Genomic DNA, 22,849 nt, shown 5'->3' on the forward strand with positions numbered 1-22,849 from the left:
GGTCCAAAGTGAAGTAGGCTGCAAGATAGTAAGGCCAATTCAGTCAGGGTTTCCATTTCTATCTTTTTAAGTATTACAGGAAATTAATACATATGAAAAAAGAGAAAATACCATAGTGAAAAGAGAAAATACCAAGTTCACCATAGTGAACTTCTAATGTATCTATCACCTAGCTTCAACAACTCAACCAGAGGCGTTTTATCAAGTCCTCAGCTACACGTTTGGAAAATTTATCAGCAAGTGTGCATTTGTATCTCCCTCTTCCCTTGGATAAGTGGTAATGATCATGGTATGGTAGTATACAGAGATATGTCATCCTTTTTACAGTATCCTCAAGGTGAATGAATCACTGTTTATTTAATAAGTCCTGTACAGATGGACACATGGGTGGTTTCCAGTCTTGCAATTGTATAGTACTACAATTCACAGCCTGATGTATATATTTTTTCATCTTTTTGGCTTGAATAACTTAAGGATAGAATGCGAAGTCACTCAGTCGTGTCCGACTCTTCGCAACCCCATGGACTGCAGCCTACCAGGCTCCTCCATCCATGGGATTTTCCAGGCAAGAGTACTGGAGTGGGGTGCCATCGCCTTCTCCAAGGATAGAATAATAGAGGCTAAAAACATGTATAAGAGGTGTTCCTAGATATTGCCACTAAGTTCTCCATAGGTAATGTAACAGTTTGCATTCTAACAATATATAACATAAATTGGTTTTATTTTCTTTTTCTTTTTTTTTTTTGAAGAAAAAAAATGTCTGATTTTTGGATCTTTGCCAATCTAAAAGGGAAGTAATCTATCAACTATTTCAACAGATTGGAGAGTGGTAAGAAAGCAAACTCTGGACCAATAGAAAGATATAGTCAAAGTGATAACTGGAACAAAACTGGAGTCACAGTATATTCAGGATGGAAAATGACAGGATTGAGTGTAAGTTCAAATTCAGAAGTAGAAGAAAGGGAATAACAGAATGACTTTTAAAAGAACTGTAACAAAGTAAGGGTATTTTTCTTGTATTTTCCTCTCCCATCCTGCCCTGTAAAGAACAATTTTTGTATGCTTCCCTCTCTCTACATAGAACAGTCTTAATCATGAAACTCTTTTGAATGAAAGTTTTAAAAATATATTTGCAAGAGACATGGATGGACCTAGAAACTGTCATACAGTGACTTAAATCAGAAAGAAAAAAACAAATATTATATATTAATGCATATATGTGGAATCTAGAAAAATGGTACAGAGAAAGCTATTTGCAAAGCAAAAACAGAGACATAGAAATCGAGAACAAATGTCTGTACCTCAAGGGCGGAATGGGGTGTGGGATGAATCAGGAGACTGGGATACACACTACTATTATAAAATAGATAATTAATGAGACTCTACTGTATAGCACAGGGAACTCAGTGTTTTGGGGTGACCTAAATGAGAAGGAGATTCAAAAAAGAGGGAATATGTGTATACATATGTCTGATTCACTTTGCTGTACAGAAGAATTTAAAAAATTAAAGCAACTATATTCCAATAGTGTTTTTAAAATATATGAAAATATATTTACTAAGGCAAACTGCACTAAAGAGATTTGAGTGGGTCAAGATAAACATCTATCATTTGAAATATGCTTAAGAGTTTGCTCTATGAGGCAAATTTCCATCTGGGGAGACTTCCTTCTCCTTTATTCCTAATTGAGCTAAACAGGAAACAAAAACCTGTAAAGACCTTAAAGTCCAACAGACTGCTGAGTATTTCATTAATTCTGATTCTCTGGGTAGAAATACTGCAGTGCAGGTTGAATTATTTGTAATTGTTTCTAACTTCACCTCTCTCTTCCCATCTCAACACTGTCAGTCCATTCTAAGTTCAGTTTGCTCGTCACCAGCTGCTAATCACCTGTTTGGTGGTACCGTTTCCCTGTCAACATGGCTCTTCTCTCTGCTCAACACCAATCCAGACCCTAACTGTACTCCAGAGCTTATATTCTTAAGATTCCCTGTATTGTTATCAACTTCTCTATATAGTCTTAGCACCCACATGAGCCTTCCTTATTCTGAGTACAAGATGTGCCCAAAAGAGTAGAGAGGAGCTGGTTGAAGTTGAGTGGGAGAGGGAGGAGACTGGAGTCCAGGAGACAAAAAGAATAGATTTAATTAGAAAAAGAAGACCTGGGCTTTCTGGTTTTTGTTTTTTCCTTGAATCTGAAGCTAATTTAACTTGAGACAATCAGGTAACTTTAGTGAGCCTCACTTCCCACATATGTAAAACATAAAGAATAAGACTTGCCCTGGTCCTTCATGGAACAATTTTTAAAGAAAAATTATGGATATATAGTAAAATAGTATACATAGTAAATAACTGAGAACAATCAACCACATTTGTATGTGCCTTCTAGAACTTGTTTTTTTTTTAGATATATGGTTATGTTCATAAGTTCATAAAGATCATTTTATAGTCTATACTTTAAAACATAGAATATATATTTCAATACTACAATTTTAGAAGGTACGTTCTGATAAAAACATATCTAATCTGAACTGTATTAGGAATACTATACACACACAGTATATATACATGTTTACATAATAATATATGTATTAAAGGCATGTGTGTGCATGTGTGACTGTGTATATATGTATAGTATAGTAACTTATCTATACAGTAAAATTGTAGAAAACACTGTTACACAAGTAGGCACTAGAAGTTGAAAGAAAATACAATGAAATGTAATCAGAATATTTTTTTTAAATACTGATTACTGATACTTGAAGAAAAATGAATTTGATTAGAGGAAGTGCAGGAAAGAGATACCTTTTATAGAGATTCTGAAGGGGATATCTAAACACTTAAACGCATTTTAGAACCTTACAGCATACATTCCTAATTATGCATAACACTAGTTTTTTTCATGTCTGGATGAATGTGGAGTAGCAAAATGAGAGAGGGTTTCCCCTCCCCCCAATATATTAGCAAAAAGTAGGAGGAAAAAAAGGTCAAAAAAAGTAATTTAATAGCCACCACCTATCAAGGGATTAATAAGAGACAGGTAAGTGTTTTCCTTATACTAAGGACTAGTATTTCTGTTGGTTTGTTTGCTCTTGTTTATGGTCAAATTTTCTATCAAAGGATAATATACGTATCATTAAATGCACAAATTGTAAGTGTTCACCTTGACACATTTTTATACTTTGAACACACCTGGTGTGGAACAAGCGTCTAGAGAAACAAGCAGACATTTACTCCAAGAAGCCTTCCTCAGTCACCCTTCCAGTCACAGCCCTGTGCCCTGGGTAAGCACTGTCCTGACTTCTAAAACCATGGGGGTAATTAGACTTGCTTCTGAACACGATATAAATGCAAGCACACAGTACGCACTCTCTGGTGCCTGGCTGCTTTTCCATCTTGTGTGTGACAGTCATCTGTGACTTTGTATGCAGTTGCCATATGTTCATTTTATTGCTGGACAAATGTGGCCTCTCTGATGAAGTGTCTGCCCAAGTCTCTGATTTTTGTATTGAGTTGTCTGTCTGTTACATGATGATTTATAGAGCCCAGGGAATTTTTTTTTTTTTTACATCATAGCTTGCATTTCATTTTGCTCTTGGTATCTATTATCATTAAGAAAGTAGAATTCCTATTACATGTTTATTTTATGTAATGCTTCATTACGTTAGAAGTAGAACCATTGGCTACTATCTATGCTTTGTGTAGTTCTTCCCTGTTTAAGAAATTTTGTATACACCAACGTTATGAAGATGTTTTGCTGTATTTCCTTTGGAAGCGTTCTTCCTTCCTTTTCTATTTCTTTATCTCCATTCATCTACCTTTTCTCATTTAGGTAGGCAAATTTCTGGAACTTTTCCATACTAGAACTTGTGTTACTTTTATATTGCTACTTTAATACATTGCCACAAGCTTGATGGCTTAGAACAATGCAGCTTATTATCTTGTAATTACCTAGGTCGGAAGACTGACATGAGTCTCACCCAGCTAAAATCAAGTGATTGCAGGGTGGTATTTCCTTCTGGACACTCTAGGGGAAAATCCATTTTCTTGCCTTTTTCATCTCTAGAGGTCATTCACATTCCTTGGTTCACCCACTTCTTCCCTTTTCAAAGCCAGCAATAATGAAACAAATTCTTTTGTAGCTGAATCATACTCTGACTCTGACCTCCTCTTCCTCCTCCTCCTACTTTTAAGAACTGTTTCAATTACTCTGGGGGCTTCCCCCCGTAGTTCAGTCAGTAAAGAATCTGCCTGCAATGCAGAAGACCCGGTTTTGATTTCTGAGTCTGGAAGATCCCCTGGAAAAGGAAATGGCAACCCACTCCAGTATTCTTGTCTGGGAAATCCCATGGACAGAGGAGCCTAGCTGGCTACAGTCCATGGGATCGCAAGAGTTGGACACAACTCAGTGACTAAATGACCACCACAATTACTTTGAGTCCGTCCGTAAAATTTGGGATAATCTCCCTATTTTAAGATCAGCTGACTAGCAAGCTGATCTCATCCAAAACATTAATTCCTCTTTGCCATGCATAATAACCTAGTCACAAATTCTGGATATTAGGATATGAACATATTTGGGGAGGCATTTTCCTGTCTATTAAAGTATTCAGTTTAGTCTTTCTCCCACTGCAGTAAACTGCTTTCTTTGTTATAAGTTCACCAATGTTTTTAATTTTTCTGTTCTGATAGTCTCTTTGTACATTTTTGTTAATACATTGGGGTCAATTGCTGTGTTTTATAAAAAGTGTATCAGCAATTAGGGCCTCCAATTTAATTTTTCTTAAAGACTGTCTCAGCTCTTTGTCTTTTCATATACATTTTCAAATCAGCTTATTGATCTTGACAAACTGATACTGCTTCAGATTGCAGTGAAATGATAATTCATTAAGGAAAAGCTGACGTTGTTACATCAATTTTTCCACTGCATGTGCACGATACCTCCCATATTTGGGGAAGGAAGCCGTTTTCTCACCTCGGTAATGTTTTGTATTCTCTGTGCAAAGGCTATTCAGAACTTTTGTTAAATTTGTTCTTAGGTACTTGGTTTCCTGGGTTGGGAAGATCCTCTGGAGGAGGGCATGGCAACCCACTCCAGTATTCTTGCCTGGAGAATGCCATGGACAGAGGATTACGGCTGGCTATAGTCCATAGGTCGCAAAGGGTTGAATGCGACTGAGCACAGCACTTGATTTTTTAATGCAATTATAAATTGCAGCCCTTTAAAAAAACTTGAAAGCTTTATTTACCTTGTATCTTGAATGTTGCTAACTGAACTTATTCTTATAATTTATCTGTAGGTTCATTTTGATTTTGTATGTATGCTATTATGTTGTCTGAACAAATAGTTTTATTTCTTCTAGTTTGATACTTTTGCCTTTCAGTTTTTTTGTGTGTGTTGATTGGCCATTTATATATCTTCTCTAAAGAATTGACTTTGATCATTTCTGGGCTACTGTCTTTTTATTATTGACTTGTAAGAGTTCTTTATATATTTTAATGCAAGTTCCAGATTCATTATTTCCATAAGAATATAACTACTTTTTGTCTATTGATCTGTATCTGAATCTTTTCTGAATCATTTATTAGCACGAATAGTTTTTTGTGGATTCTTCTGGGGTTCTCTATGAATGAAATGATGTTATTTGCAAATAGTGATTTTTACTTCTTCTTTTTCAGTCTGAATCACCTTTTATCCCCTTGCTAACTGATGTGGTTAGAACCTCCAGTTCCCAGCTGAATAGAAGCAGTGAGAATAAACATCTGTGTCCTGTTTCTGATTCCAGAAGGAAAGCTTTCAGATATTCACACTTAAGTCTGATGATAGCATGGATTTTTCATAGAAGTCAATTTTTGAGTCAAAGAAATTCCATTTTCCCCCACAATCGTTGAGTTTTTTTTTTTTAAATCATGAAAGGGAATTGAATTTTAGCAAATATTTTGTATAAATCTTTTGAAATGATCACGTAAAATATCTTTTCCTTTATTAATGTGATATATCGCTTTGATTGATTTTCATATGTTGAACTAATCTTGCATTCCAGGTATAAATCCCATTGGATTATTGTGTGAGATCTTTTTTCATATGCTGAGGTGTTCTTTTCTAATTTATGCATTTAAGACTCTAATTTTCTGTTAAGGGCTTTTAAAACCACATCCCAAAAGATTTGATGTGTACTGTTATCACAAAGTATTTAAAAATAATTCCTAATTTCTATTTTTATTTCTTTTTGGAAGTTTCAGTTATTCAGATGTGTTCTGATTAATTTCTAAATATTTAAGGATTTTAAAGTTAATTTAAAATTTTTGGTTTTGCTAATTTTTGTATAATTCTGCCTAGCTTAAAAAAGAAAACTATTCTGCATGATTTAAAACTTGATATTTGTTTGATATTGATTAAATGACATCAGTTGGTAAATACTGATAAATATTCCATGTAGACTTAAAACATGTTTCAGTGCTGTTTATGTGCGTGTGATCGATTTTGTGAGATGTGTTGTAAAACTTTGCTATTATTACTGCTTTTCTTCTACTATTGAGATATATTAAAAATCTTTAATAATGATAATTGATCTGACTAGTTCCTCTTTCCTTTTGCCTGGTTCTTTTGCTCATTCTGTACTTTGGAGTTATGTTAATTTTGTGGACGTATGTATGTAGATTGTCATTTTCCACTTAAGCTCTGGTAATTCTTTTTTTAAATTTTACATTGTTTGATATTAGTTCTCATTTATTTAGGATTTACACAGTATACTTTCTAATGTATTGCATTTTTATCTGTGTTCCTGTTATTTAAACTGTGTCTCTTGTAAGTAGCATTGCATGATTTAACTCTGACCTGACAAACTTAATATTTTAAATGGAATATTCAGTCCATTGAGATGCATATGACCACTTAAATATTTGGGCTTAAATAAATCATTCTACTCACTATTTTCTATTTAAGTCAACTATCTCATGTTACTTTTCTTGCCATTTGAAAATTACTCTATTATTGTTTTACTCACTGATTTTTCCATTTTCATTTTGTCACTTGTTACACATTATAAAGTATTTTAAATTACTCTAAATATGCTACTATGCATTATTAACTTATTAGCATTTATCATAAATTCATGTTTTTCCACTTTCCAGACAAAATACCTTAAAAACTCATATACCATTTAGCCCTTCATACCTTTTGTGGTATGCCTATCATATTTAAAATTTACATATTTAAAACTCCAAAACACATTATTATTGTTGTTTTAAGTTTCCAGTATTCATTTAGTGTTTTTCTATATTTGCCCTTTCTTGTGTTCTTCGTCTCCTCCTGTATTTTCACACTTCTGAGTTTATTTTTGTTTCCCCTGAAGATATTCCTTTGTTTCATTGTGAACCTGGCAACGTTTTATTGAATGCCAGACATTTCATATTGAAAATGAGAGAGATGCAGGATGGGGGAATCTATTTCCAGACATGAATTAGTTTTGTTCTCAACAGGAAGTTAGACTAGAGGTGCAAGCACCTGAATTCAACCAGGAATGGCAATTTTTCATGGCTGAGCTTTACTCTTGTAAAGCCCTGCTCTATTTTGATGTAACCTATGGCTTAGTTCTTCAGAGTCTTCAACTGAAAGCCGGAGTCTCTACACAGTCCCTCTTCTTGGGAAATCTGAATTCCACTTATTGGGCTGACATCTCAACTTGCCTTCCCAGTTTCTCCTTTTCCCTTGATTTTCATACTGTTGTTTTGTGCGATTTAGGAAGAGGCAAACTCATTGAGGGGAAGTCACACACAGTACTGAACACATTTCTTTGCAGAGCTATACTTTCTCTGAAAACTGGGCCTCTCAGTCCTGGGTGCCTTGTGTTGCTCTTCAGTGTCTTCATATGCTGTTTCTTCTTATTTCCCTTAATTTATGTAATTGTTCTTAGCAGGAAGGTTAAGCTTTTAAGCTGTTCCATCATATCCCAAAGTAGAATTCTTTCTTTCATTACCTCATATATTATTCTATAACATGTTTGTTATTACTCTAATTTTAGAAAATTGGTTCTAAAAAAGTTATCTAACATTTAAGGTCACACCAGTGAATGGTGAGGCTATGCTTATTTTTCTGATTCCTGAAATTGTGCTATTTAGAAAGCAATATTATAAGGTGAAATACAGAGAGATTCTGGAGCAAAATGAGAATATGATACATGCTAAGAAGAAAGAAATGGTAGAGAAACACAAGGTCCCTGAAGCAGTCAGTAATTGAAACCTAGGTCTACCACAACTCAGGGGTCACATCAGCAGGAACAGATGGTATTGAAGTATTGAATACTAAGATGCTCCCCAATAAGATAGTCACAATTTAGGCAATGGTAATATGACTTCTTCACTCAGATACATTATAAATTTCTTAAAAATATAAATTACCTACTCTATTTGTATCACCACTAATTAAATCAAATGCAACATTGTGTGAGCCACTGATAACTACTGAATAATAATAAGTTTAACTAAACTACAGTGGTAGGCTTGCCCCTTTTGTCTACACTTTAAAAAATAAATATATAATCTGGTTATTGTTTTAATCATGCATTTTATGTCTAAATACAATGTACAGAATGTCTATCAGGTACAGAAGAACTCTGAATAGGTTTTCTTATGAAAATTCCAAAAAATTTCCTGGATTTTAAGCTTCATGATAGTCGTATCTCAGTGTTGTCTTACTTTAGGTGTCCACAGTGAATTTCAAGTTATATCAGATGGTTAACTGTTAATGGACACACAACTTCATGTATACATAACTCTTACCTAGAGGAAGAAAAGGTAACGGCCTGAGCATAGGTGGTGACTGTGTATGTGGAAAGACATTAGAAGCTCTTGAAATACTTGATCCTTGTTCCTCCAAATAACTCCTACCTGCCAAGTTTTACTACATAAATCATCATCAAAGGATACAGACTTACTCCTCCTCTAAATGATGCCAAAGCACCTCTGAAAGTTAATATCTTATTGATTAAATGCATTTTGCCAAGAGTGGGCTTGTTAGCTCATTTATGAACTTAATATATCTTTATTTAGTACTGGCTCCTTGAAGGTGAGTATAGTTTATAAATTGAGCACGTACAATATGGTTCCTGCCTTCATGGAGCTCACAACCCACAATTAGGTCAATAAAAACTGCTGCAGCATAGCATAACAAACAAGAATTTCAGTTTCAGTTTGGCAATAAAACTCCTTTGAATAAATTCTAGTTTCACTTCTTACTAGTAGTTTGAGTTGAAATAATTCAGTTAATTTTTCTAAACTTCTATTATATCCTCTGCTAACTAAGGGTTATTATGTCACTTGGGGTTGCTTTGAGATAAAATATTTAAAGTACTTAACATTCTACTTGATGACAGACACCATTTATAATGCATGTAAAAGGGCTTCCCTGGTGGCTCAGAGGTTAAAGTGTCTGCCTCCAATGTGGGAGACCCGAGTTCGATCCCTGGGTTGGGAAGTTCCCCTGGAGAAGGAAATGGTAACCCACTCCAGTATTCTTGCCTGGAGAATCCCATGGATGGAGTAGCCTGGTAGGCTACAGTCCACAGGGTCGCAAAGAGTCAGACACGACTGAGCGACTTCACCTTCACCTTCACAAATTATTTTAATCAAATCTTAGAAATTAAAAAAGTTCAATAAAATAGGTAATATCAGACATCCAGTGATTTAAATTTTCACCACTAAGAGAGTACATAAAGTCAAAATTTTAGATACAATAAAAAAGACATATTTCAGGACTTTCTGTCGTATTCCAATAATTTATATTTCTATTTTTGTGTCAATATAATACTGTTTTGATTATTATAGCCTTGTAGTATACAGTCTGAAGTCAAGGAGTCTGGTTCCTCCAGCACCTATAGTCAACTTATCTAAGATAAAGGAGGCAAGAAAATATATTGGAGAAAGGACACACTCTTCAATAATTGGTCCTGGGACAATTTGACAGCTATATGTAAAAGAATGAAATTAGAAGATTCCTTAACACTATACATAAAAGTAAACTCAAAATGGATTAAAGACCTAACTATAAGACTGGATAGTATAAAACTCAGAGGAAAAAGTAGGCAGAACACTCTCTGACATAAATTGCAGCATGTCTTTTTTGATCTTCCTCCTAGAGTAATGAAAATAAAACGAAAACAAATGGGACCTAAGTAAACTTATAAACTTTTGCACAGCAAAGGAAACCATGAACAAAATGAAAAGACAACCCAAAGAATGGGAGAAAATATTCACAAATGAAGTGAACAACAAGGGATTAATCTCAAAATATACAAACAGCTCATGCAGTTCAACATCAAAAAACAAAAACAAACAACAACAAAAAACATAACCCAATCAAAGAAAGGGCAGAAGATCTAAATAGACATTTCTCCACAGAAGACATACAGATGGCCAAAAAGCACACGGAAAGATCCTCAACATCACTAATTATTAGAGAAATGCAAATCAAAAGTACAATGAGATATTTCCTCACACTGGTCAGAATGGCCATCATTAAAAAATCCACAAACAATAAATACTGGAGAGGGTGTGGAGAAAAGGGACCACTGTTACACTGTTGGTGGGAATGTAGACAACAGTATGGAAGTTCCTTAAAACTAAATGTCCATATGATCTAGCAATGCCACTCCTGGGCATATATCTGGAAAAAAAAATTGAAATGATACATACACCCCAATGTTCAATGCAGGACTATTTACTGTAGACAAGACATGGAAGCAACCTAAAGGTCTATCAACTGGAGAAGGAAATGGAAACCTACCCCAGTATTCTTGCCTGGAGAATTCCACGGACAGGGGAGCCTGGTGGGCTATGGTCCATGGGATCACAAAGAGTTGGACACGACTGAGCACACAGCACAAAGGTCTATCAACAGACAAATGGATACAGAAGATGTTTTTTATATATATATATATATATATATATATATACACACACACACAATGGAATATTACTCAGCTGTAAAAAAAAAAAATGATGAAATAATGCCATTTGGAGCAACAAGGATTGACCTAGAGACTACAGCTAAGTGATGTAAGACAGACAGAGAAAGATAAACATCATATGGTATCATTTATATGTGGAATCTAATAAAAATGATACAAATGGACTTATTAACAAATCAGAAACAGACTCACAGATCTCAAAATGAAACTTAAGGTTACAAAAGGGGAAACATGAGGGGAAGTGATAAATTAGGAGATTTGGATTAACATATCCACAGTACTATATATAAAATTGATAATTAATAAGGACCTACTGTATAGCACAGGAAATTTTACTCAATATTCTGCAATAACCTATATGGTTCCAAATAGGAAAAGGAGTACATCAAGGCTGTATATTGTCACATGGAAGGAGTAGCCATTCCCTTCTTCCAGGGGGTCTTCTTGACCCAGGGATCAAACACAGGTCTCTGCACTGCAGGACTTTCTGAATCACCAGGGAAGTGCACCACGTATGGTGACGGGTGTTAACTAGTATTATTGAGAGGGGCTGGATGGGGGAGTGCTATGGTAGCTTAGGTGCTTTGCTTATCCACACAAATTTCTAAATTATGTTAACTTCTACAGAAGTCCTGCTGGGATTATGTTTGAAATTACATTGACTTAGAGATAGTGTTTTTCAGCTGGGGTGATTTCCTTCCCCCGGGGACATTTGACAATGCCTAAGGACAGTTTTTATTGTCATAACTGGGGGAAGTATCAGTAAGTAGAGGTCATGTATATTGCTAAATATCCAACAACTCACAGAACATCAAAGCCACTCCCCTGGCAATAAAAAATTATTTAGTTCAAAATGTCAAGAGTGCTGAGATTAAGAAAGCTTGCCGTAGGTCATTCTAGGGAGACTTAACACTTTAAAAAACACTGAAACTTTTAATTCATGAACATCAAATAACTCTCCATTTATTTAGATATTCTTTTATTTCACTCAACAGCATTTTATAGTTTACACTGCAGTAGTCTTATATGTGTCTTGCTAAATATGTTCCTTGTTTTTTCTGTGTGTGTGTATGACAAAATTATAAATTCAGATGCTATCTTTAAACTTTATTGAGATACAAATTGTGTATACATGGTGACTTTGAGAATGTAATGTATACATTTTTATCATGATAAGGAAACTAATATCTTCTTCTGATAAGCTTCAACTATCAGAACTTGATATTAAATTTTGTAAAAATATGTTTTTAGCATCTATGGTGATGATCATATAATTTTTACTTTTATTTCTCTTACAATGATGGATTAAAGGTCAGGGTTTCCTAACATCACATTATTCCTGCATTCCTTAAAATAAACCTCACCAGGTCATGATATATGATTTCTAATTAAATTTTGCTTGATATTCTTATTTATGATTTTGCATCAATATTTTAAGCAAGGGGTTTATAGTATCTTGTGAACTTGAAAAAAATCAGGCTTTATTATCAATGATAAACTTTGCTCATTAAAAGCACTTATATTTATTATGGTCAGAAATAGTTCAGGTTTTAGTGTTATCCAAATGGTTATTAAAATTATGTAAAATCATTTGTGCTAATGTTTTACTTTATTTTGTTTTCTATGGGAATTTCACTGTTATTTCTCACTATCATCCCCAGTGGAAAAGTATCTGCTTAACACCATCTATCTTCACAAGACCTGTTTGGGCAAGTTATATTTCCTAGAAAATTAGACATTTTTTTGCAGACTTCCAAAAATGTTGTGTTCACAATTTTATACAAATCTTCCTTAACTTATGATATCATTATATCCCAATAAATTCATCACAAACTGAAAATATAAATAAAAAATGCAGTTAATACATTTAACCACACCTATCTTAAGTATTCTTGGACATCTGGAAGTTCACGGTTCATGTATTGCTGAAGCCTGGCTTTGAGAATTTTGTATGGATGAGAGTTGGACTGTGAAGAAAGCTGAGCACCAAAGAATTGATGCTTTTGAACTGTGGTGTTGGAGAAGACTCTTGAGAGACCCTTGGACTGCAAGGAGATCCAACCAGTCCATTCTAAAGGAGATCAGTCCTGGGTGTTCATTGGAAGGACTGATGTTGAAGATGAAACTCCAATACTTTGGCCACCTCATGTGAAGAGTTGACTCATTGGAAAAGACTCTGATGCTGGGAGGGATTGGGGGCAGGAGGAGAAGGGGACAACAGAGGATGAGATGGCTGGATGGCATCACTGACTCAATGGACGTGAGTCTGAGTGAACTCCGGGGGTTGGTGATGGACAGGGAGGCCTGGCATGCTGCGATTCATGGGGTCACAGAGTCAGACACGACTGAGCAATTGAACTGAACTGAACTGAACCTTAAGTATTCTTAGAATACTTACATTAGCCTACTCTTGGGTAAAATCATATAAGAAGAAGCCTATTTTATTATACAGTTCTTGAATATCTCATGCAATTTATTGAATTCTGTACTAAAAGTGAAAAAAAATAACTGTCTGAGTACAGAATGGGTCTAAGTATTCAGGTTGTAACTGCATGGCTGGCTGAGAGCTGTGGCTCACTGTTACTGCCTAGCACCATGAGAGAGAATAGTACCTCATACTGAGAGCCCAGGAAGAGATCAAATTCAAAACTCAAAATGTGATTTCTACTGAAATTGCATCTCTTTTGCACCATCGTAAACTCAAAAAATCCTAAGTGAAACCAGCAAAAGTCAGGGACTGTCTGTAATGGTAATATTCACTCTGAGACTGACAGGTGACATTTTGTTTTGAAATATAGATTTATAAAAGAAAAGAAATATGCATGCATCTTGTCTTTCCTATATGGATTCTATTATTTGCAACCAAACAGGGGATGAGGGGAAATATTCTGTCATAAAATTTTTCTCCAAGTAGATCACAAAACAGTATTAAGATATTATATTTTACAACCTCCAATGAAATAATGTATGCTGGTTTTAAGCAGAAATAGGTGTTAACATCACAAAGAACAAAAACTAGATGTTAGGTATCTCCAGATGAAAGAACTTAGTACCACAAAAAAAATCATTCATCATTCATAAGAGGTCAAACCTGAGTCTAACCAAGTCTTTGCATTCACCTCCCAGTTTTCAAAATACGTAAAGGACAGTGGAGCATTAGCAGTTTAAAATAGACCATTACATTGATATGATATGTCAGAAAGCCTCAAAGTAACTACAAAACAAAAACCAGTAGTTGATACATACGAAATAAAAAGAAGAGAAAGTATACTATTATAGAAAATCATCTATTCACAAAGGTGGGCAGGAAGAAGGGAAGAAAGAAAAAAAAAAAAAAAGCATGACAAAAGAGCCAAAAAGACCTAAATAAGATGGCAATAAAGTGAAAGTGAAGTCTCTCAGTCGTGTCCAACTCTTTGCGACCCCATGGACCGTAGCCCACCAGGCTCATCCGCCCATGGGATTCTCCAGGCAAGAATGCTAGAGTGGGTTGCCATTTCCTTCTCCAGGGGATCTTCCCTACCCAGGGATTAAACCCAGGTCTCCCGCATTGCATGCAGACACTTTAACCTCTGAGCCACCAAGGAAGCCCAAGACAGCAATAGTAAGTCTTTATCAGTCAATAGTTACTTTAAATATAAATGTATCCAATCCTCTAATTGAAAGACACAAGAGTGGACGACTGAATTCAAAGAAACAAAAGACCCAACTATATGCAGTCTATAAGATACTATGCAGTTTCAGGAACACACAAACTCAAAAGTGAAGGCAGAGAAAAAGATATTCCATACAAATGGAAACTGAAAGAAAGAAGAAATAGCTATGTTTATATCAGACAAAATAAACTTTAAGTCAAAAACCATAATAAGGGACAAGATGGTTGCTATATATTGATAAAAGGATCAAATCATCAGGAGGATATAACAATTTTAAACTTACATATGTGGTGCTGGAGCAGCTATGAGGAGATACACCACAATCAAGGTCAGAGAAAGCCCAGCAAGATCGTAGGCACTGGAGCGGCTGTGAGGAGATACCCCATGCCCAAGAGCAAAGGAGAAGCCCCAGCAAGGGGGGGGGGGTGCGAATTCATGTTTAGAATCAAACCCCAATCCTGCTGGAGACACTCAGAGGGCTCAAACAAACCTTGTGTGCACCAGGAACCAGGGACCCTACAGAGACTGAGACAGAACTGTGTTTGAGCATCTTCTGTGGAGGTATGGGTCAGCAGTGGCCTGCCACAGGGGCAGGAGCTCTGGGTAAAGCAGACTTGGGTATGGCATAAACCCTCTTGGAGGAAGTCATCATTAACCCCACCATAGCACTGCCAGAACTTACACAGGACTGGGGAAACAGTCTCTTGCAGGGCAAAAACAGAACCTTATGTGCACCAGAACCCAAGAGAAAGGAGCAGTGACTGCACGAAAGACTGACCCAGACTTGCCTGGGAGTGTCCAGGAGTCTCCAGCAGAGGCATGGGTGGGTGGTGGCCTGCTGCAGGGTTGGGGGCAGTGGTAGAAGTACATGCATGGGATCTTTTGAAGGAGGTTGCCATTATCTTCATTAGCACTATAGTATGGCTACAGGTAAATAGCAGGGAGGGAACACAGCTCCACCCATCAACAGAATATTGGATTAAAAATTTACTGGGCATGGCCCCGCCCATTAAAACAAGACCCAGTTCCCCCCCACCCCCCACCCCCAGTCAGTCTCTCCCATCAGGAAGCTTCCATAAGCCTCTTATCCTTCTCCATCAGAGGGTAGACAGACTGAAAATCACAATCACAGAAAACTAGCCAATCTGATCACATGGACCACAGCCTTGTCTAACTCAATGAAACTATGAGCCATGCCATGTAGAGCCACCCAAGAAGGATGAGTCATGGTGGAGAGTTCTGACAAATATGTGGTCCACTGGAGAAGGGAATGGCAAACCACTTCACTATTCCTTTCTTGAGAACTCCATGAACAGTATGAAAATGCAAAAAGTAGGACACTGAAAGATGAACTCCCCAGGTCAGTAGGTGCCCAACATGCTACTGGAGATCAGTGGAGAAATAACTCCAGAAAGGATGAAGAGATGGAGCCAAAGCAAAAACAATACCCGGTTGTGGATGTGACTGGTGATGGAAGTAAAGTCTGATGCTGTAAAGAGCAATATTGCATAGGAACCTGGAATGCTAGGACCACGAATCAAGGCAAATTGAAAGTGGTCAACAGGAGATGGCAAGAGTGAACATAGACATTTTAGGAATCAGCAAACTAAAATGGACTGGAATGGGTGAATTTAACTCAGATGACCATTATATCTACTAGTGTAGAAAAGAGTCCCTTAGAAAAATGGAGTAGCCATCATAGTCAACAAGAGTCTGAAATGCAGTACTTGCATGCAATCTCAAAAATGACAGAATAATCTCTGTTCGTTTCCAAGGCAAAACATTCAATATCATGGTCATCGAAGCCTATGCCCCAACCAATAATGCTGAAGAAGCTGAAGTTGAATGGTTTTATGAAGATCTACAAGATCTTCTAGAACTAAAAGATGTCCTTTCCATTATAGGGGACTGGAATGCAAAAGTAGGAAGTGAAGAAACACCTGGAGTAATGGGCAAATTTGGCTTTGGAGTACAGAATGAAGCAGGGCAAAGATAATAGACATTTGCCAAGAGAATGCACTGGTCATAGCAAATACTCTCTTCCAACAATACAAGAGAGGACTCTACTCATGGACATCACCAGATGGTCAATACTGAAATTAGATTGATTATATTCTTTGAAGCCAAAGATGGAGAAGGTCTATACAGTCAGCAAAAACAAAGCTGGGAGCTGACTGTGGCTCAGATTATGAACTCCTTTTTGCCAAATTCAGACTCAAATTGAAGAAAGTAGGGAAAACCACCAGACCATTCAGGTATGACCTCAATCAAATCCCTTACAACTATACAGTGAAAGTGACAAATAGATTCAAGGGATTAGATCTGATAGACAGAGTGCCTGATGAACTATGGATAGAGGTTCATGACATTGTACAGGAGACAAGGATCAAGACCATCCCCAAGAAAAAGAAATGCAAAAAATAAAAATGCTGTCTGGGGAGGCCTTACAAATAGCTGTGAAAAGAAGAGAAGCAAAAAGCAAAGAAGAAAAGGAAAGATATACCCATTTGAATGCAGAGTTCCAAAGAATAGCAAGGAGAGATAAGAAAGCCTTCCTCAGCGATCAGTGCAAAGAAATAAAGAAAAATAATAGAATGGGAAAGACTAGAGATCTCTTCAAGAAAATTAGACATACAAAGGGAACATTTCAAGCAATGATGGGCTCAATAAATGACAGATATGGTATGGATCTAACAGAAGCAGAAGATATTAAGAAGAGATGGCAAGAATACACAGAAGAACTATACAAAAAAGATCTTCATGACCCAGATAATCACAATGGTGTGATCACTCACCTAGAGCCAGACATCCTGGAATGAGAAGTCAAGAGGTACTTAGGAACCATCACTATGAACAAAGCTAGTGGAGGTGATGTAATTCCAGTTGAGTTCTTTCAAATCCTAAAAGATGATGCTGTGAAAGTGCTACACTCAATATGCCAGCAAATTTGGAAAACTCAGCAGTGGCCACAGGACTGGAAATGGTCAGTTCATTCCAATCCCAAAGAAAGGCAATTCCAAAGAATGTTCAAACTACCATACAGTTGCACTCATCTCACACCTTAGTAAAGTAATGCTCAAAAATTCTCCAGCCAGTCTTCAGCAATAGTGAACTGTGAACTTCCAGATGTTCAAGCTGGATTTAGGAAAGGCAGAGGAACCAGAGATCAAATTGCCAACATGCATTGGATTATTGATAAAGCAAGAGAGTTCCAGAAAAACATCTATTTCTGCTTTATTGACTATGCCAAAGCCTTTGACTGTGTGGATCACCACAAACTGTGGAAAATTCTGAAACAGATGGGAATACCAGACCACATACCTCTTGAGAAAACTGTATGCAGGTCAAGAAGCAGCAGTTAGAACTGACATGGAACAACAGACTGGTTCCAAATAGGGAAAGGAGTACATCAGGGCTGTATATTGTTACCCTGTTTATTTAACTTATATGCAGAGTACATCATTAGAAACACTGGGCTGGAAGAAGCAGAAGCTGGAATTAAGATTGCTGGGAGAAATATTAATAACCTCAGATACTCAGATGACACCACACTTATGACAGAAAGCAAAGAAGAACTAAAGATCCTATTGATTAAAGTGAAAGTGGAGAGTGAAAAAGTTGGCTTAAAACTCAACATTCAGAAAACTAAGATCATGACATCTGATCCCATCACTTCATGACACAGAAGAAATAGAATGGGAAACAGTGGAAACAGTTACAGACTTTATTGTCTTGGGCACCAAAATCACTGCAGATGACAATTCTAGCCATGAAATTAAAAGACACTTACTCCTTGGAAGAAAAGTTATGACCAACTAGATGGCATATTAAAAAGCAGAGACATTACTTTGCCCACAAATGTCTGTCTAGTCAAAGCTATGGTTTTTCCAGTAGTCATGTATGGATGTGAGAGTTGGACTATAAAGAAAGCTGAGTGCAGAAGAATTGATACTTCTGAACTGTGGTGTTGGAGAAGACTTTTGAGAGTCCCTTGGACTTCAAGGAGATCCAACCAGTCCATCCTAAGGGAAAGCAGTCCTGAATATTCATTGGAAGGACTGATGTTGAAGCTGTAACTACAATACTTTGGTCACCTGATGCAAAGAACTGACTCATTTGAAAAGACCCTGATGCTGGGAAAATTTAACAGCAGGAGGAGAAGGGGACGAAAGAGGATGAGAGGGTTGGATGGCATCACCGACTCAATGGACATGTGTTTGAGTAAACTCTGAGATTTGGTGATGGAGAGGGAGGCCTGGCATGCTGCAGTCCATGGGGTTGCAAAGAGTCTGACACGAGTGAGTGACTGAACTGAACAGAACACACATTGGAATACCTAAATATTGTAAGCAAATACTAACAGATCTGAAGGGAGTATAAGTCAACACTCACTATGAGTTAAAGACTTCAATACCCCATTTATATCATCCATACCGAAAATGGATAAGAAAACATTTCTTTTGAACTATACTTTAATCCCAATGGACATAACAGAAATACACAGAACATTCTGTCCAACAACAGTAGAATGCAGTCTTCTCAAGTGCACAGAGAACATTCTTCAGAACTATAATAATTTTTAAAAAATATTGAAATCAATATTTTACAAAATATTTCTGACCACAATGGTATAAAACTTAAATCAGTCATAGAAGAAAAACTGGAATATTCACAAACTGTGGAAATTAAACTACACACTTCTAAACCTCTAACTGGTCCATGAAAAACTAAAAAGGGAAATAAAATATTTTGAAACAAATAAAAATGGAAACACAACATACCAAAACACATTGAATAGAGCAAAATTATTGCTGAGGGAAATTTATACTAATAATGCCTACGTTAAAAAAGAAAATCTCAAACAGCCTAACTTTACACATTAAAGTACTATAAAAAGAACAACAAAGTGAATCCTAAAGTTAGCAGAAGGAAGGAAATAAAGAGCATAGCAGAAATAAATGAAATAGAAAACAGGAAAACAATAGAACAAACAAAAATAAGATACAATTTTTAGAATGTTAAAACTATAAATTATTATTAATTATGATAATAGCCAGGACATGGAAGCAACCTAGATGTCCATCAGCAGATGAATGGATAAGAAAGCTGTGGTACATATACACAATGGAGTATTACTCAGCCATTGAAGAGAATACATTTGAATCAGTTCTAATGAGGTGGATGAAATTGGAGCCTATTATACAGTGTGAAGTAAGCCACAAAGAAAAACACCAATACACTATACTAACACATATAAATGGAATTTAGAAAGATGGTAATGATAACCCTGTATGCGAGACAGCAAAAGAGACACAAGTGTATAGAACAGTCTTTTGGACTCTGTGGTACAGGGAGAGGGTGGGATGATTTGAGAGAATGGCATTGAAACATGTATAATATCATATGTGAAATTAATCACCAGTCTAGGTTTGATGCATGATACAGGATGCTCAGGCCTGGTGCACTGGGATGACCCAGAGAGATGGTACGGGGAGGGAGGTGGGAGGAGGATTCAGGATGGGGAACATGTGTATACCCGTGGTGGATTAATGTTGATGTATGGCAAAATCAATACAATATTGTAAAGTAATTAGCCTCCAATTAAAATAAATAAATTTATATTTTAAAAAACTATAAATTATTATGAAATTTTAAATGAAAAAGAAGACACTATCAGATCAGATCAGATCAGTCGCTCAGTCGTGTCCAACTCTTTGTGACCCCATGAATCGCAGCACGCCAGGCCTCCCTGTCCATCACCAACTCCCAGAGTTCACTCAGACTCACGTCCATCGAGTCAGTGATGCCATCCAGCCATCTCATCCTCTGTCCTCCCCTTTTACTCTTGCCCCCAATCCCTCCCAGCATCAGGGTCTTTTCCAATGAGTCAACCCTTCACATGAGGTGGCCAAAGTACTGGAGTTTCAGCTTTAGCATCATTCCTTCCAAAGAAATCCCAGGGCTGATCTCCTTTAGAATGGACTGGTTGGATCTCCTTGCAGTCCAAGGGTCTCTCAAGAGTTTTCTCCAACACCATAGTTCAAAAGCATCAATTCTTCGGCACTCAGCCTTCTTCACAGTCCAACTCTCACATCCATACATGACCACAGGAAAAACCATAGCCTTGACTAGACGAACCTTTGTTGGCAAAGTAATGGCTCTGCTTTTGAATATGCTATCTAGGTTGGTCATAACTTTCCTTCCAAGGAGTAAGCGTCTTTTAATTTCATGGCTGCAATCACCATCTGTAGTGATTTTGGAGCCCAGAAAAATAAAGTCTGACACTGTTTCCACTGTTTCCCCATCTATTTCCCATGAAGTGATGGGACCAGATGCCATGATCTTCGTTTTCTGAATGTTGAGCTTTAAGCCTACTTTTTCACTCTCCACTTTCACCTTCATCAAGAGGCTTTTGAGTTCCTCTTCACTTTCTGCCATAAGGGTGGTGTCATCTGCATATCTGAGGTGATTGATATTTCTCCTGGCAATCTTGATTCCAGCTTGTGTTTCTTCCAGTCCAGCGTTTCTCATGATGTACTCTGCATATAAGTTAAATAAACAGGGTGACACTATACAGCCTTGACGAACTCCTTTTCCTATTTGGAATCAGTCTGTTGTTCCATGTCCAGTTCTAACTGTTGCTTCCTGACCTGCATACAAATTTCTCAAGAGGCAGATCAGGTGGTCTGGTATTCCCATCTCTTTCAGAATTTCCCACAGTTTATTGTGATCCACACAGTCAAAGGCTTTGGCATAGTCAATAAAGCAGAAATAGATGTTTTTCTGGAACTCTCTTGCTTTTTCTATGATCCAGTGGATGTTGGCAATTTGATCTCTGGTTCCTCTGCCTTTTCTAAAACCAGCTTGAACATCAGGAAGTTCACGGTTCACATATTGCTGAAGCCTGGCTCATACCTCAATATAATCAAGGTCATATATGGCAAATCCACAGTTAATATTATACTCAAGAATTAAAGTTTAATATCTTTGGCTTCAAGGCCAGGAACAAAACAAGGATGTCTACCCCCACCAATTCTATTTAATATAATTCAGAAAGTCCTAGCTATGTAATTAGGCAAGGAAAAGAAATAAAAGTTATCCAAATTGGAAAGGAAGAAGTAAAACTGCTGTTTGCTGATGACATCTTTTATATAGAAAATATTAGCAAAAAATTGTTAGAACAAATAAACTCAGTAAAGTTTCAGGATACAATATCAATATATAAAAATCAGTTGTACTTCTATATTCTGATAATAAGATGTATGAAAGCGATCCTATTTATAATAGCATCAAAATAATAAAATACATAAGAATAAATTAAACCAAGGAAGTGAAAGATCTATACAATGATGAATAAAAATAAAGAAGACACAAATAAATAAAAAAAAATCTCATGTTCATGGTTCAGAAAAGTTAATATTGTTAAAATGTCTATACTATCCAAAGTCACCTATAGATTTAATTCAATTCCTGTCATAATTCCAATGACATATTTCACAAAAAAAAAAAAAAAACCCTTAACATTTATATGGACCCATACTGCTAAGTCACTTCAGTCATGTCCAACTCTGTGCGACCCCATAGATGACAGCCCACCAGGCTCCCCAATCCCTGGGATTATCCAGGCAAGAACACTGGAGTGGGTTGCCATGTCCTTCTCCAATGCATGAAAGTGAAAAGTGAAAGTGAAGTCGCTCAGTCATGTCTGACTCTTAGCGACCCCATGGACTGCAGCCTACCAGGCTCCTCCATCCATGGGATTTTCCAGGCAAGAATACTGGAGTAGGGTGCCATTGCCTTCTCCGTATGGACCCATAGAAGATTCCAAATAGCTAAAGCAATTCTGAGGAAGAAGAACAAGGCTAGAGGGATCACACTTCCTGATTTCAATCTATATTTCAAAGCTACAGTAATTAAAGCTGTGTGAGGCTAGCATTAAAAGACATGTATACCAATGAGAGAGAATCAAGATCCCTGAAATAAACTCTCACATATATGATCAACTAATATTTGAAAATGGAGCCAAGAATACTCAATGTTGCAAGCAAAGTCTCTTTAAAAAATGACGTTGAGAAACCTAGATAAATTCATGCAGAAAAATTAAATTGGATCCCTATCTTATATCACTTACATAAATTAACTTAAAGTGAATCAAAGACATATATATAAGACTTGAAACCATAAACCTCTTAGAAGAAAACATAGGGATAAAAGCTTCTTGACGTA

Source organism: Bos taurus, chromosome 7 (assembly GCF_002263795.3).
Source record: "Bos taurus isolate L1 Dominette 01449 registration number 42190680 breed Hereford chromosome 7, ARS-UCD2.0, whole genome shotgun sequence".
NCBI lineage: Eukaryota > Metazoa > Chordata > Mammalia > Artiodactyla > Bovidae > Bos > Bos taurus.